Source organism: Dendrobates tinctorius, unplaced genomic scaffold (genome assembly GCF_039654945.1).
Source record: "Dendrobates tinctorius isolate UK_male_01 unplaced genomic scaffold, ASM3965494v1 ptg000023l, whole genome shotgun sequence".
NCBI lineage: Eukaryota > Metazoa > Chordata > Amphibia > Anura > Dendrobatidae > Dendrobates > Dendrobates tinctorius.
Window position 1 is genome coordinate 7538461 of NW_027361691.1, and position 19078 is coordinate 7557538.

At 42.4% G+C, this 19078-nt stretch overlaps 1 protein-coding gene across 1 annotated transcript in view; it reads left to right on the forward strand.

The window, feature by feature from the left end:
- Positions 1-226: 226 nt before the first annotated feature.
- The window catches only part of CCDC83 (coiled-coil domain containing 83), a 56299-nt gene continuing 37447 nt past the window's right edge, over positions 227-19078 (forward strand). The window contains exon 1 of the mRNA XM_073569237.1: positions 227-311. The gene's annotated coding sequence lies outside the window, so the exon portion shown is untranslated. The remainder of the gene's footprint in view (positions 312-19078) is intronic.

Genomic DNA, 19078 nt, shown 5'->3' on the forward strand with positions numbered 1-19078 from the left:
TTATATAGTAAAAAAAAGGACAAAACACTAAAACCAGTGAAATTTTCACAATGACCACAAAGTTCTAACCTTAGGGTAACAACTCTTGTCACTATAAAAAATATTTTACCTCTAACATAGGACAGAGGTTGGTGTGTAACATTTTAAGTGTCCAGCAGGTGTCACTAGACCACTGCAGGCAGCATAGCATGCAACACAGATTCAATGTAGCCAGTCAGTTGTTGCTATGGTAATAGAATGTTGTGAACATTACAGGCTGCTGTGTGGTGTGGGGAGAGCCAGGAACAGGCTTCCTCTTATGCTGGACACAGGTGGGTGATGAGTCCACACTCCAGTGTTAATATTTGTGTACTCAAGAGCTGACACTCGATGCCTGTACTGGGCAGGGTGTAGAACTATCATGTATTTCTAGTGGGTATAGTCTGTTTTCAGGGTCATTTTTCAGTGGGTGCTAGTGGCTACTTGCACAAGGTCCCTGTTGTCTTCAGCGCATCAGAGGACCCCGAAGTAAACGACAACTTCTCAGTGATATTTATCTGTGTATGGTGATAATATTTGGACATTGAATTGCAATGTACCGTATAAATTTATGACTCTACAATGTAGGATGTACAGTGGGGAAAATAAGTATTTGATACACTGCCGGTTTTGCAAATTTTCCCACCTACAAAGACTGGAGAGGTCTGTAATTTTTATCGTAGGTACACTTCAACTGTGAGAGACAGAAGCTAAAAAAAAAAAAAAAAACAACAGAAAATCACATTGTATGATTTTTAAATAATTTGCATTTTTTTGCATAAAATACATATTTGATACAATAGAAAAACAGAAATTAATATTTGGTACAGAAACTTTTATTTGCAATTACAGAGGACAGACGTTTCCTGTAGTCTTTGACCAGGTTTGCACACACTGCAGCAGGGATTTTGGCCCACTCCTCTATACGGATCTTCTCCAAATCTTTCAGGTTTCAGGGCTGTCTCTGGGCAACATTGAGTTTCAGCTCCTTACAAAGCTTTTCTATTGGGTTCAGGTCTGGAGACCGGCTAGGCCACTCCAGGACCTTGAATTTCTTCTTACAGAGCTACTCCTTAGTTGCCCTGACTGTGTGTTTTGGGTCATTGTCATGCTATAATACCCAGCCATTAGCCCATCTTCAATTCTCTTTCTAAGGGAAAGGGGTTGATGGCTAAAATTTCCCGATACGTGACGCCATCCATCCTCCCTTAACCCCTTCCTGACATCAGACGTACTATCCCGTCCATGGGACCCGGGCCTCTATGCCCATGGACGGGATAGTACATCTACCGCGATCAGCGGCGCCCACGTGGTAAGTGCCGCTGATCGCGGCCGGGTGTCAGCTGATTATCACAGCTGACACCCGGCACAATGTGTCAGGGGCTGTCACGGACCGCCCCCGACACGTTAACCCCTTGCACACCGCGATCAAACATGATCGCGGTGTACCGGGGGTTAAAGGGAAGCATCGGCAGGGAGGGGGCTCCCTCCGTGCTTCCCTGAGCCCCCCACGGCAGCGCAATGTGCAGCGCTGCTGCCGGGGGCTCCTTTCCTGCAGGTCCCCGGATCCAATATGGCGACGGGGGCCTGCAGGAAGCTGGCTTCCTCAGTGCCTGCAAAGCGCAGGCATGAGGAAGCCTTGTGCACTGCCTGTGACAGATCGCTGATCTGTCACAGTGATCTGTGATGTGACAGATCAGCGATCTGTCACAGAACAGTGATGTCCCACCTGGGACTATTTAATAAAGTAAAAAAAAAATAAAAATAAAAAGTGTTAAAATAATTTTTAAAAAATCGCCAAATAAATGACAACAAAAAAAAAAATATTCCCCCAAATAAATCCATTTTTTGAAAATAAAAAAAAAAAAAAACAATAAAAGTACACATATTAGGTATCGCCGCGTCCGTAACGACCCGCCCTATAAAACTGTCCTATTAGTTAACCCCTTTAGCGAACCCCTTAAAAAATAAAAATAAAAAACGAAGCAAAAAATAATGATTTATTATCATGCCGCCAAACAAAAAGTGTAATAACGCGCGATCAAAAAGACGCATATAAATATCCATGGTACCGCTGAAAACATCATCTTGTCCCGCAAAAAACGAGCTGCCACACAGCATCATCAGCGAAAAAATAAAAAAGTTATAGCTCGCAGAATAAAGCGATGCAAAAATAATTATTTTTTATATAAAATAGTTTTCATTGCATAAAACCGACAAAACATAAAAAAACGACCTAAATGAGGTATCGCTGTAACCGTACTGACCCGAAGAATAAAACCGCTTTATCAATTTTACCGCACGCGGAACTGTGTAAACGCACCCCCCAAAAGAAATTCATGAAACGCTGGTTTTTGTTCATTCTGCGTCCCAAAAATCGGAATAAAAAGCGATCAAAAAATGTCACGTGCCCGAAAATGGTACCAATAAAAACGTCAACTCGTCCCGCAAAAAATAAGACCTCACATGACTCGGTGGGTCAAAATACGGAAAAATTATAGCTCTCAATATATGGTGATGCAAAAACTATTTTTACAATAAAAAGCATCTTTTAGCGTGCGACAGCCGCCAAACATAAAAACCGCCATAAAGAGTAAATCAAACCCCCCGTTATCACCCCCTTAGTTAGGGAAAAATAATAAAATAAAAAAATGTATTTATTTCCATTTTTCCATTACGGTTAGGGTTAGAGCTAGGGCTAGGGCTAGGGTTAGGGTTAGGGCTAGGGCTAGGGCTAGGGCTGAGATTAGGGTTAGGGGTGTGTTGGGGTTCGGGTTGGAGTTATAATTGGGGGGTTTCCACTGTTTGGGCACATCAGGTGCTCTCCAAATGCAACATGGCGTCTGATTTCAATTCCAGCCAATTCTGAGTTGAAAAAGTCAAATGGTGCTCCTTCCCTTCCAAGCTCTGCCATGTGCCCAAACAGTGTTTTACCCCCACATGTAGGGTATCAGCCTACTCAGGACAAATTGCAAAACAATTTTTGGGGTCCAATTTCTCCTGTTACCCTTAGGAAAATAAAAAATTGGGGGCAAAAATATCATTTTTGTGGAAAAAAATGATTTTTTTATTTTCACGTCCGGGCGTTATAAAATTCTGTGAAGCACTTGGGGGTTCAAAGTGCTCACCACACATCTAGATAAGTTCTGTGGGGGGTCTAGTGTCCAAAATGGGGTCACTTGTGGGGAGTTTCAATAGTTTAGGTACATCAGGGGCTCTCCAAACGCACATGACACCCGCAGACCATTCCATCAAAGTCTGCATTCCAAAACGTCACAACTTCCCTTCCGAGCCCCGACGTGTGTCCATACAGTAGTTTTCTCCCACATATGGGGCGTCAGCGTACTCATTACAAGTTGGACAACAACTTTTGGGGTCCAATTTCTCCTGTTACCCTTGGGAAAATAAAAAAATTGGGGACTAATTGATCATGTTTGTGGAAAAAATACAATTTTTTTATTTTCATGCCCGGGCATTATAAACGTCTGTGAAGCCCTTGGGGGCTCAAAGTGCTCACCTCAAATCTAGATAAGTTCCTTAGGGGGTCTAGTTTTCAAAATGGGGTCATTTGTGGGGGGTTTCCACTGTTTAGGTACATTAGGGGCTCTCCAAAGGCAACATGACACCCGCAGACCATTCCATCAAAGTCTGCATTCCAAAACGTCACTACTTCCCTTCCGAGCCCCGACGTGTGCCCATACAGTAGTTTTCTCCCACATATGGGGTATCAGCATACTCAGGACAAATTGGACAACAACTTTTGGGGTCCAATTTCTCCTGGTACCCTTGGGAAAATAAAAAATGGTGACTAAAAGATCATGTTTGTGGAAAAAATACGAATTTTTTATTTTCATGCCCGGGCGTTATAAACTTCTGTGAAGAACTGGGGGGTTCAAAGTGCTCACCACACATCTAGATAAGTTCCTTGGGGGGTCTAGTTTACAAAATGGTGTCATTTGTGGGGGGTTTCCACTGTTTAGGTACATCAGGGGTTTTCCAATCGCGACATGGTGTCCGATCTCAATTCCAGCCAAAAACGTCAAATGGCGCTGCTTCCCTTCCGAGCTCTGCCATGCGCCCAAATAGTGGTTTACCCCCACATGTGGGGTATCAGCGTACTCAGGACAAATTGCACAATAACTTTTAGGGTCCTGTTACCCTTGGAAAAATAAGAATTGAGGGTGAAACGATCATTTTTGTGGAAAAAATATGATTTTTTTAACTGTATGGCTTTAAGTTATAAACTTCTGTGAAGCCCTTGGCAGTTCAAAGTTCTCACCACACATCTAGATAAGTTCCTTAGGGCGTCTAGTTTCCAAAATGGTGTCATTTGTGGGGGGTTTCCACTGTTTTGGTACATCAGGGGTTTTCCAATCGCGACATGATGTCCGATCTCAATTCCAGCCAAAAACGTCAAATGGCGCTGCTTCCCTTCCGAGCTCTGCCATGCGCCCAAATAGTGGTTTACCCCCACATGTGGGGTATCAGCGTACTCAGGACAAATTGCACAATAACTTTTAGGGTCCTGTTACCCTTGGGAAAATAAAAATTGGGGTGAAAAGATCATTTTTGTGGAAAAAATATGATTTTTTAATTGTACCGCTGTACGTTATAAACTTCTGTGAAGCCCTTGTGGGTTCAAAGTTCTCACCACATATCTAGATAAGTTCCTTGGGGGGTCTAGTTTCAAAAATGGGGTCACTTGTAGGGGGTTTCCACTGTTTAGGTACATCAGGGACTCTCCAAACGTGACATGGCGTCCGATCTGAATTCCAGACAATTTTGCATTGAAAAAGTCAAACGGCGCTCCTTCCATTCTGAGCTCTGTCATGCACCGAAACAGTCGTTCCCCCCCCACATATCAGGTATCAGCGTACTCAGGACAAATTGCACAATAACTTTTGCAGTCCAATTTCTCCTGTTACCCTTGGTAAAATAAAAAAAATTGAACCTGAAGTACTTTTTTTGTGAAAAAAAGTTAGATGTTCATTTTTTTTTAAATATTCAAAAAAATTCCTGTGACGCACCTAAAGGGTTAATAAACTTCTTGAATGTGGTTTTGAGCACCTTAACGGGTGCAGTTTTTAGAATGGTGTGACTTTTGGGTATTTTCTATCATATAGACGCCTCAAAGTGGCTTCAAATGTAATGTGGTCCGTAAAAATAAAATGGTGTTGTAAAAATGAGAAATCACAGGTCAACTTTTAACCCTTATAACTTCCTAACAAAAAAAAATTTTGGTTCCAAAATTGTGCTGATGTAAAGTGGGAAATGTTACTTATCAAGTTTTTTGGGTGCCATATCTCTGTGATTTAAGGGCATAAAAATTCAAAGTTGGAAAATTGCGAAATTTTCGCCAAATTTCCATTTTTCTCACAAATAAACGCAAGTTATTTGAATGAAATTTTACCACTAACATGAAGTACAATATGTCACGAGAAAACAATGTCAGAATCACCGGGATCCATGGAAGCGTTCCAGAGTTATGACCTCATAAAGGTACAGTGGTCATAATTGTAAAAATTGGCCCGGTCATGAACGTGCAAACCACCCTTGGGGGTGAAGGGGTTAAATACGGTGCAGTCGTCCTGTCCCCTTTGCAGAAAAGCACCCCTAAAGTATGTTTCCCCCACCGTCCTTCACAGTTTGGACAGTGTTTTTGGGGGTTGTAATTATTCTTCTTCCTCCAAACACAGCGAGTGGAGTTAATACCAAAAAATTCTATTTTGGTCTCATCTGACCAAATGACCTCCTCTGGATCTTCCAGATGATCATTGGCGGACATCAAACGGGCATGGACTTGTGCTGCCGTGAACAGGGGGACCTTATGTGCCCTGCAGGATTGTAATCCATGACGACGTTGTGTGTTATTAACAGTAATGTTTAAGACTGTGGTCCCATCTCTCTTCAGGTCATTGACCAGGACCTCCTGTATAGTTCTGGGCTGATTCCTGACCTTTCTCAGATTCATCCTTTCCCCACGAGGCGATGTCGTGCATGGAGCCCCAGACCGAGGAAGATTGACAGTCATCTTGTATTTCTTCCATTTTCTAATAATTGTGCCAACAGTTGTTACCTTTTCACTAAGCTGCTTATCTATTATCCTGTAGCCCATGCCACTACGCCAGCCTTGTGCAGGTCTACAATTTACAAAGTGTCCTTAGACAGCTCTTTCGTCTTGGCAATTGTGGAGAGGTTGGAGTGTGATTGATTGATTGATTGATTGATTGAGTGTGTGAACAGGTGTCTTTTTTACAGGTAACATGTTCAAAAAGGTGCAATTAATACAGGGTAGAGTAGGAGGACTTCTTAAAGAGAAACTAACAGGTTTGTGAGAGCCAGGATCCTATGTACAAGAATATAACTACTATAATATTGCTCCTATGTACAAGAATATAACTACTATAATACTGCCCCTATGTACAAGAATATAACTACTATAATATTGTCCCTATGTACAAGAATATAACTACTATAATACTGCCCATTATGTACAAGAATATAACTACTATAATACTGTCCCTATGTACAAGAATATAACTACTATAATGCTGCCCCCTATGTACAAGAATATAACTACTATAATACTGCTCCTATGTACAAGAATATAGCTACTATAATACTGCCCCTATGTACAAGACTATAGCTACTATAACACTACTCCTATGTACAAGAATATAGCTACTATAATACTGCCCCTGTGTACAAGAATGTAACTACTATAATACTGCTCCTATGTACAAGAATATAACTACTATAATACTACTCCTATGTACAAGAATATAACTACTATAATACTGCTCCTATGTACAAGAATATAAATACTATAATACTGCCCCTATGTACAAGAATATAGCTACTATAACACTGCCCCTATGTACAAGAATATAACTACTATAATGCTGACCCTATGTACAAGAATATAACTACTATAATACTGCCCCTATGTACAAGAATATAACTACTATAATACTGCCCCTATGTACAAGAATATAACTACTATAATACTGCTCCTATGTACAAGAATATAACTACTATAATACTGCTCCTATGTACAGGAATATAGCTATTATAATACTGCCCCTATGTACAAGAATATAACTACTATAATACTGCCCCCTATGTACAAGAAAATAACTACTATAATACTGCTCCTATGTACAAGAATATAACTACTATAATACTGCCTCTATATACAATAATATAACTACTATAATACTGCCCCTATGTACAAGAATATAACTACTATAATACTGCCCCTATGTGCAAGAATATAACATCACTACTATAATACTGTCCCTATTTACAAGAATGTAACTACTATAATACTGCTCCTGTTACGGGCTGGCGGAACGCACCAAATAATAAAGATGGTATTTAGGTGCGTTCGCAGCCCGGGGTCCACCGTGCAGAGGTGTTAACTGCTGCTCGGCAATGGCGGACACGATATGGCGGTATAATAACGGAACACACGGGGTTATCCTCACCCAATGTGTACAGAGGCGGACTCTGTTATCTCACAGAGCTGCACAACCGCCAAATAATAAATGTCATAGCCTGTTATTGCTCACAGAGCTCGGCAGTGTGAGCGGTAGCATATAGTCACAGAACTCAGCCCTTAGACCGCAGGACTGAAGTCCCTCTAGACCGCTAGCGCTCGGCAACGCGGCTGCGATGCCAGCAAGAGTTAAATAAATTACGTGTGCAAGTGTGCACAGTGCCGCTCAGGTGGACGCCACTAATCGCCATGGGTTGGGTCAGATAAGCGCACAGGTTGCGCAAGTCATTGCACCAGCGTTGCTGTCACTTGCCGCGGTTCGATAGTGCCCTGCAGTGGGCGACACCATTGGACGCTAGTGTGCAGACGGCTGGTATGCACTGTGGCCTATAGACTAGCCACCGACAGGTGCTGACTCGGACTCTAAACCCTACCAACATACGTATCAAAAGAGAAGGGGTTTCATAATGAGTCAGTCACCAGATACATGCATCCATCATCATACTCTCCAAACTATTTGAGTCTATACTAGCTCATGGCTGAGCGGCCATGAGACCCTTTTATAGCAGCGTCCTTCCGGGACCTTCCTGACGGTCCAATCTGAGCTGGAGAAGGACCTGAGCATGTGACCTCCGATCTCCAATGAGAGATCGTCCCACGGGCATGCTCAGTGGACCGAAAGGAGGACTTAGTCCCTGGAGTAGCTCGCTGCTGACCAGCCTGCATTGCTATAGTTGGACCAGAGGTGGCAGCAGCAACTGAACCTACAGAGCTGGTCTGAGCAAAGCGCCTGGATCGACGAGTCTGCTGAGCAGCCTCCTGTGTGGCCGGAGAAGAATGGAAGACTGACGAATGCAAGGCTTGGGATTCCTGCTGTGCAGTGACCAGAACCCGACACCTAACATTACCCCCCCTCCTAGGGCTCCCTCCTTTCTGAGCCTTGCTAAGCTCAAATGCCGCAATAAGGAGCGGAGTGTGGATGTTCTCCACTGGCTCCCAGGTCCGAGCCTCTGGACCACGACCCTTCCAATCCACCAAATAAAACTTTTTGCCCCGCATCACCTTGCATCCCACAATGGCATTGACCTCAAACTCGTCCGAAGACAGGTCTGATGTCCTGGCAGATGACTCAGAGAACCGGGACATGTGAACAGGCTTAAGGAGGGACACGTGAAATGTGTCAGAGATAGCCAAGTGTGGTGGAAGGGCCAGACGGTAGACCACAGGGCTGATTTGCTCAAGGACCTTGAAGGGGCCAATGTAGCGCGGTGCGAACTTGCGGACTCAACCCACAGCCTGATGTTTCGGGCGGAGAGCCACACTAAGTCGCCAGGGGCAAAGGTCGGAGCAGGGTGCCGGTGTGCGTCAGCGGTGGTCCTCATTCTGTCCTTGGAGCCCCGGATAGCATCCTGAGTGCGATCCCAAATGTCACGTGCCTCCACCGCCCAGTCTGCCACCCTAGAGTCTGTGTATGACACGGGCATGGGCACAGGGACGCGCGGATGCTGGCCGTAATTTAGGAGGAATGGGGTCTGACCGGTGGAATCGGCCACAGCGTTGTTCAAAGCGAACTCCGCCCACGGCAGCAAGGATGCCCAGTCATCCTGCCTGGCCGAGACAAAATGTCGTAGATATGTGACCAGGGTCTGGTTGGCTCTCTCTACCAACCCGTTCGTCTCAGGATGATAGGCCGAGGAGAGATTTAGCTCAGTGCTGAGCAGGGAATAGAGCTCTCTCCAGAACCGAGATGCAAACTGAGGACCCCGGTCGCTGACAATTTTATCCGATATCCCGTGCAGGCGGACAACGTGCTTAATAAACAACGCTGCCAGGCCCCGTGCAGAAGGTAGCCAAGAGAGTGGTACCAGATGCACCATCTTAGAGAAATGGTCGGTGACAACCCAAATGACGGTGCTGCCACTGGACTTGGGCAGTCCCACCACAAAGTCCATACCGACCATCTCCCAGGGCCTGTCCACTACCGGCAGGGGGTAGAGTAGCCAAGCGGGCCACTGCCGAGAGGACCGATTCTGGGCACAAGAGATGCATGCCTGAATATAGTCCCTGACGTCAAGGGCCATATGCGGCCACCAGTACGTCGTCGCCAGAAGCTCAGAGGTCCGTTTGGTCCCAAAATGTCCACCCACTCTGGACGAATGAGCCCAAGAGAGGACCTCTGGTTGCAGACGGACCGGTACAAAAGTCTTGCCCCGGAGGTACAGACTCAAGGGCGACTGGAGCCACGGTCCTCAGGCTCTCAGATGGGACTATCAGCCGAGGCTCCTCCTCCGATGACACCACGGAGCGGGAGAGAGCATCGGCCTGGACGTTCTTCTCCCCGGAGAGAAAATGCAGGGTGAAGTGGAATCGGGAGAAGAACAAGGACCATCTGGCCTGGCGAGAATTCAGCTGCTGGGCTGTTTGTAAATAAACCAGATTCTTGTGGTTGGTGAACACCTGGAAAGGGTGGCGAGCCCCCTCCAGGAGGTGTCTCCACTCTGAAAAGGCCAACTTCATTGCTAGCAACTCTCTGTCCCCGATGGAATAATTCCTCTCTGCCGGTGTGAAGGTCTTGGAGAAGAAGAAGCATGGGTTCTTCCGACCTTGCGAGTCCTTCTGGAACAGGACCGCTCCAGCACTGACGGAAGAGGCATCCACTTCCAGAATGAAGGGCTTATCTACATCGGGGCGATGTAGAATGGGAGCGCTAGCAAAATGGGATTTATTAGAGGAGAAGGCCTTGGAGACAGGTTCCGACCACAACTTGGGGTTTGCACCCTTCTTGGTGAGGGCTACCAAGGGCGCTACCAAAGTCGAGAAGTGGGGGATGAATTGGCGATAGTAATTTATGAACCCCATAAAGCGCTGCACCACTTTGAGAGAATGGGGTTCCTGCCAATCCATCACCGCCTGTAGCTTGGCAGGATCCATGGCCAAACCCTGGGCAGAGATGATATAGCCCAGGAAAGGCAAGGACTCCTGCTCAAACACACACTTCTCCAACTTGGCATAGAGGAAGTTTGCCCGCAGGAGGTTGAAAACTTTGCAAACATCTCTCCGGTGGGAGTCAATATCTGGAGAGTAGATGAGGATATCATCCAGATAGACTACTACCGAGGTGGTAAGCATATCCTGGAAGATATCGTTCACAAAGTCTTGGAAGACGGACGGGGCATTACAGAGCCCGAAGGGCATCATCAGGTATTCATAGTGCCCCTCCCTGGTGTTAAATGTCGTCTTCCATTCGTCCCCATCACGGATGCGAATCAGGTTATAAGCCCCCCGCAGATCAAGTTTGGTAAACACTCTCGCTCCCCGTAGCCTATCAAACAGCTCCGATATCAGGGGCAGAGGATACTTATTTTTAACGGTGATGGCGTTAAAGACCCCTGTAATCGATGCAAGGACGTAGTTCCCCACTCTTCTTCTGGACGAAGAAGAATCCCGCCCCCGCTGGTGACACTGACTTCCTAATGAATCCTCTTGCCAGATTCTCCCTGATGTATTGAGACATGGCCTCTGTCTCCGGGAGAGATAAGGGATAGACTCGACCCCGGGGAGGCTCAGCACCAGGCAAGAGGTCAATAGGACAGTCATAGGGGCGATGTGGTGGAAGGGTCTCCACCGCCTTTTTGAAGAACACGTCCGCACACTGTCGATAGTATTTGGGAAGTGAGGAAAGATCTGCGGGGACCTCGGTGGAGGCAACCTGGACGCACTCCCTCAGACATCTACCATCACATGACTTACTCCAACCAAGAATTCTCCCCGAGGACCACTCTATATGGGGAGAGTGATACCACAACCAGGGGACCCCTAGAAGGACCTGGTCAATACCCTCGGGTATGACGAGGAGGGATATCATCTCCTGAGGAGATGGAGACACCGAGAGTAACAGTGGAGCGGTTTGGTGGGTAATCTGTGAGGGCAGAGTCGCGCCGTTCACTACTCTGATGGTGACTGGCTTGGACATCATAACCAGTGGTATCGCGTGCCCGTTGAGCGAAGGCAGATGACATAAAATTGCCCTCCGCCCCGGAATCCACGTAAACCTCCACTGCCAAAGTGGAAGAAATAAACTCAAGTGTTCCCTTAAAGGACAGCTTGGAGGAAAACACTGCGGTTTCTAGTGAGCCGCCTCCTACAGCCACTATGCACGAGCGTCTTCCCAGCCGATGTGGGCACCGGTTGGCAAAGTGACCGGACTGCCGGCAACCATGACAGATCACAGGGGCTCGAGCGAGCCGGGGCCTGGATCCCTCACGGGAAGCCCCCTGACGCTCGGATGCCCGATCGGAAGATTCCAGAGGTTTAGCAAACTGGGTGCCAACCTAAACCTCTGCCTACACTGAGACCTCTCCAACCTTCGCTCGGCAAAGCGAAGGTCTATACGGGTGGAGACTGTGATAAGCTCCTCCAGTGTAGCGGGAATACCCCTGGGGGCCAGAGCGTCCTTCACATGGCCAGCCAAACCTCTCCAGAATGCCGGAATGATGACCTTATCTGGCCACTCTAACTCCGAGGCCAGCATCCGGAACTGGATGGCAAAGTGGCTGACCATGGACGAGTCCTGTGACAATGCCAGCAGCCGGAGCGCGGTGTCATGGGTGACTCGCGGTCCCAGGAAGACCTGCTTCAGAGTGTCTTAGAACCGTGAGGCACTCTGCACCACATGATCACCACGCTCCTACAGCAGTGTGGCCCACTCCAAAGCCCTGCCCGACAAGAGGGAAATAATAAATCCCACTTTAGCCTGCTCGGAGGGGAATCGTGCTGCCAGCAGTTCCAGCTGTATAGAGCACTGGCTCACGAAACCCCTACAAGAAGCACTATCGCCTGAGAACTTCTAGGGCAGCGGGAGGCGGGACAAAGTCAGGGCAGGGATGGCAGTGGTCACACGGGAGACAGCCTCTGTGGCTGCCTGAAGAGCGAACGCAGTAACATCCGCAGCTGAGGCTGAACACTCGAGAGCCGCCAACCTGCCCTGCAGCTGCCGGATGTAATGCAGAAGGCGCTGTTCATCCGCCATTAAGAGCCAGACCTTGGCGCTAGTATAATGTTACGTGCTGGCGGAACGCACCAAATAATAAAGATGGTATTTAGGTACGTTTGCAGCCCGGGGTCCACCGTGCAGAGGTGTTAACTGCTGCTCAGTAATGGCGGACGCAATATGGCGGTATAATAATGGAACACACGGGGTTAACCTCACCCAATGTGTACAGAGGCGGACTCTGTTATCTCACAGAGCCGCATAACCGCCAAATAATAAATGCCGTAGCCTGTTATTGCTCACAGAGCTCGGCAGTGTGAGTGCTAGTGTACAGTCACAGAACTCAGCCCTTAGACCCAGGACTGATGTCCCTCTAGACCGCTAGCGCTCGGCACCGCGACTGTGATGCCAGCAAGGGTTAAATAAATTACGCGTGCAAGTGTGCACAGTGCCGCTCAGGTTTGCCCCGCATCACCTTGCATCCCACGATGGCATTGACCTCAAACTCGTCCGAAGACAGGTCTGATGTCCTGGCAGATGACTCAGAGAACCGGGACATGTGAACAGGCTTAAGGAGGGACACGTGAAATGTGTCAGAGATAGCCAAGTGTGGTGGAAGGGCCAGACGGTAGACCACAGGGCTGATTTGCTCAAGGACCTTGAAGGGGCCAATGTAGCGCGGTGCGAACTTGCGGACTCAACCCACAGCCTGATGTTTCGGGCGGAGAGCCACACTAAGTCGCCAGGGGCAAAGGTCCCTGGAGTAGCTCGCTGCTGACCAGCCTGCGTTGCTATAGTTGGACCAGAGGTGGCAGCAGCAACTGGATCACCTGGATCGACGAGTCTGCTGAGCAGCCTTCTCTGCATCCGGAGAGGAATGGGAGACTGCTGAATGCAAGACTCGGGATTCCTGCTGTGCAGCGACCGGAACCCGACGCCTAGCAGCTCCTATGAACAAGAATATAACTACTATAATACTGCTCCTATGTACAAGAATATAACTACTATAATACTGCCCCTATGTACAAGAATATAACTACTATAATACTGCCCCTATGTACAACAATATAACTACTATAATACTGCCCCCTATGTACAAGAATATAACTACTATAATACTGCCCCCTATGTACAAGAATATAACTACTATAATACTGCCCCCTATGTACAAGAATATAAGTACTATAATACTGCTCCTATGTACAAGAATATAACTACTATAATACTGCCCCCTATGTACAAGAATATAACTACTATAATACTGCCCCTATGTACAAGAATATAAGTAATAAAATACTGCTCCTATGTACAGGAATATAACTACTATAATACTGCTCCTATGTACAAGAATATAACTACTATAATACTGCCAATTGTACAAGAATATAACTATAATACTGGCCCCTATGTACAAGAATATAACTACTATAATTCTGCTCCTATGTACAAGAATATAACTACTATAATACTGCCCCCTATGTACAAGAATATAACTACTATAATACTACCCCCTATGTACAAGAATATAACTACTATAATACTGCTCCTATGTACAAGAATATAGCTACTAAAATACTGCTCCTATGTACAAGACTATAACTACTATAATACTGCCCCCTATGTACAAGAATATAACTACTATAATACTGCCCCTATGTACAAGAATATAACTACTATAATACTGCCCCCTTTGTACAAGAATATAACTACTATAATACTGCCCCCTATGTACAAGAATATAACTACTATAATACTGCTCCTATGTACAAGAATATAACTACTATAATACTGCTCCTATGTACAAGAATATAGCTACTATAATACTGCTCCTATGTGCAAGACTATAACTACTATAATACTACCCCCTATGTACAAGAATATATCTACTATAATACTACCCCCTATGTACAAGAATATAACTACTATAATACTGCCCCTATGTACAAGAATATAACTACTATAATACTGCTCCTATATACAAGAATATAACTACTATAATACTGCCCCTATGTACAAGAATATAACTACTGTAATACTGCCCCATATGTACAAGAATATAACTACTATAATACTGCTCCTATGTACAAGAATATAACTACTATAATACTACCCCCATGTACAAGAATATAACTACTATAATACTGCCCCTATGTACAAGAATATAACTACTATAATACTGCTCCTACTGTATATACAAGAATATAACTACTATAATACTGCCCCCTATGTACAAGAATATAACTACTATAATACTGCTCCTATGTTCAAGAATATAACTACTATAATACTGCCCCTATGTACAAGAATATAAGTAATACAATTCTGCTCCTATGTACAAGAATATAAATACTATAATACTGCCCCTATGTACAAGAATATAACTACTATAATACTGCTCCTATGTACAAGAATATAGTTACTATAATACTGCTCCTATGTACAAGACTATATCTACTATAATACTGCCCCCTATGTACAAGAATATAACTACTATAATACTGCCCCTATGTACAAGAATATAACTACTATAATAATGCTCCTATGTACAAGAATATAACTACTATAATACTGGCCCTATGTACAAGAATATAACTACTATAATACTGCTTCCTATGTACAAGAATATAACTACTATAATACTACCCCCTATGTACAAGAATATAACTACTATAATACTGCCCCTATGTACAAGAATATAACTACTATAATACTACCCCCTATGTACAAGTATATAACTACTATAATACTGCCCCCTATGTACAAGAATATAACTACTATAATACTACCCCCTATGTAAAAGAGTATAACTGCTATAATACTGCCCCATGTACAAGAATATAACTACTATAATACTGCCCCCTATGTTCAAGAATATAACTGCTATAATACTACTCCCTATGTACAAGAGTATAACTACTATAATACTGTTCCTATGTACAAGAATATAACTACTATAATACTGCTCCTATATACAAGAATATAACTGCTATAATACTGCCCCTATGTATAAGAATATAACTACTATAATACTGCCCCTATGTACAAGAATATATCTACTATAATACTGCTCCTATGTACAAGAATATATCTACTATAATACTGCTCCTATGTACAAGAATATAACTACTATAATACTGCCCCCCATGTACAAGAATATAACGACTATAATTCTGCTCCTATGTACAAGAATATAACTACTATAATACTGCTCCTATGTACAAGAATATAACTACTATAATACTGCTCCTATGTACAAGAATATATCTACTATAATACTGCTCCTATGTACAAGAATATAACTACTATAATGCTGCTCCTATGTACAAGAATATAACTACTATAATACTGCTCCCTATGTACAAGAATATAACTACAATAATACTGCCCCCCATGTACAAGAATATAACTACTATAATACTGCTCCTATGTACAAGAATATAACTACTATAATACTGCCTCCTATGTACAAGAATATAACGACTATAATTCTGCTCCTATGTACAAGAATATAACTACTATAATACTGCTCCTATGTACAAGAATATAGCTACTATAATACTGCTCCTATGTGCAAGACTATAACTACTATAATACTACCCCCTATGTACAAGAATATATCTACTATAATACTACCCCCTATGTACAAGAATATAACTACTATAATACTGCCCCTATGTACAAGAATATAACTACTATAATACTGCTCCTATATACAAGAATATAACTACTATAATACTTCCCCTATGTACAAGAATATAACTACTGTAATACTGCCCCATATGTACAAGAATATAACTACTATAATACTGCTCCTATGTACAAGAATATAACTACTATAATACTACCCCCATGTACAAGAATATAACTACTATAATACTGCCCCTATGTACAAGAATATAACTACTATAATACTGCTCCTACTGTATATACAAGAATATAACTACTATAATACTGCCCCCTATGTACAAGAATATAACTACTATAATACTGCTCCTATGTTCAAGAATATAACTACTATAATACTGCCCCTATGTACAAGAATATAAGTAATACAATTCTGCTCCTATGTACAAAAATATAAATACTATAATACTGCCCCTATGTACAAGAATATAACTACTATAATACTGCTCCTATGTACAAGAATATAGTTACTATAATACTGCTCCTATGTACAAGACTATATCTACTATAATACTGCCCCCTATGTACAAGAATATAACTACTATAATACTGCCCCTATGTACAAGAATATAACTACTATAATAATGCTCCTATGTACAAGAATATAACTACTATAATACTGGCCCTATGTACAAGAATATAACTACTATAATACTGCTTCCTATGTACAAGAATATAACTACTATAATACTACCCCCTATGTACAAGAATATAACTACTATAATACTGCCCCTATGTACAAGAATATAACTACTATAATACTACCCCCTATGTACAAGTATATAACTACTATAATACTGCCCCCTATGTACAAGAATATAACTACTATAATACTGCCCCCTATGTACAAGAATATAACTACTATAATACTGCCCCCTATGTTCAAGAATATAACTGCTATAATACTACTCCCTATGTACAAGAGTATAACTACTATAATACTGTTCCTATGTACAAGAATATAACTACTATAATACCGCTCCTATATACAAGAATATAACTGCTATAATACTGCCCCTATGTATAAGAATATAACTACTATAATACTGCCCCTATGTACAAGAATATATCTACTATAATACTGCTCCTATGTACAAGAATATATCTACTATAATACTGCTCCTATGTACAAGAATATAACTACTATAATACTGCCCCCCATGTACAAGAATATAACGACTATAATTCTGCTCCTATGTACAAGAATATAACTACTATAATACTGCTCCTATGTACAAGAATATAACTACTATAATACTGCTCCTATGTACAAGAATATATCTACTATAATACTGCTCCTATGTACAAGAATATAACTACTATAATGCTGCTCCTATGTACAAGAATATAACTACTATAATACTGCTCCCTATGTACAAGAATATAACTACAATAATACTGCCCCCCATGTACAAGAATATAACTACTATAATACTGCTCCTATGTACAAGAATATAACTACTATAATACTGCCTCCTATGTACAAGAATATAACGACTATAATTCTGCTCCTATGTACAAGAATATAACGACTATAATACTGCTCCTATGTACAAGAATATAACTACTATAATGCTGCTCCTATGTACAAGAATATAACTACTATAATACTGCTCCCTATGTACAAGAATATAACTACTATAATACTGCCCCCCATGTACAAGAATATAACTACTATAATACTGCTCCTATGTACAAGAATATAACTACTATAATACTGCTCCTATGTACAAGAATATAACTACTATAATACTGCTCCTATGTACAAGAATATAACTACTATAATACTGCCCCCCATGTACAAGAATATAACTACTATAATACTGCTCCTATGTACAAGAATATAACTACTATAATACTGCCTCCTATGTACAAGAATATAACGACTATAATTCTGCTCCTATGTACAAGAATATAACTACTATAATACTGCTCCTATGTACATGAATATAACTACTATAATGCTGCTCCTATGTACAAGAATATAACTACTATAATACTGCTCCCTATGTACAAGAATATAACTACTATAATACTGCCCCCCATGTACAAGAATATAACTACTATAATACTGCTCCTATGTACAAGAATATAACTACTATAATACTGCTCCTATGTACAAGAATATAACTACTATAATACTGCTCCTATGTACAAGAATATAACTACTATAATACTGCTCCTATGTACAAGAATATAATTACTATAATGCTGCTCCTATGTACAAGAATATAACTACTATAATACTGCTCCCTATGTACAAGAATATAACTACTATAATACTGCCCCCCATGTACAAGAATATAACTACTATAATACTGCTCCTATGTACAAGAATATAACTACTATAATACTGCCTCCTATGTACAAGAATATAACGACTATAATTCTGCTCCTATGTACAAGAATATAACTACTATAATACTGCTCCTATGTACAAGAATATAACTACTATAATGCTGCTCCTATGTACAAGAATATAACTACTATAATACTACCCCCTATGTACAAGAATATAACTACTATAATACTGCCCCTATGTACAAGAATATAACTACTATAATACTACCCCCTATGTACAAGTATATAACTACTATAATACTGCCCCCTATGTACAAGAATATAACTACTATAATACTGCCCCCTATGTACAAGAATATAACTACTATAATACTGCCCCCTATGTTCAAGAATATAACTGCTATAATACTACTCCCTATGTACAAGAGTATAACTACTATAATACTGTTCCTATGTACAAGAATATAACTACTATAATACTGCTCCTATATACAAGAATATAACTGCTATAATACTGCCCCTATGTATAAGAATATAACTACTATAATACTGCCCCTATGTACAAGAATATATCTACTATAATACTG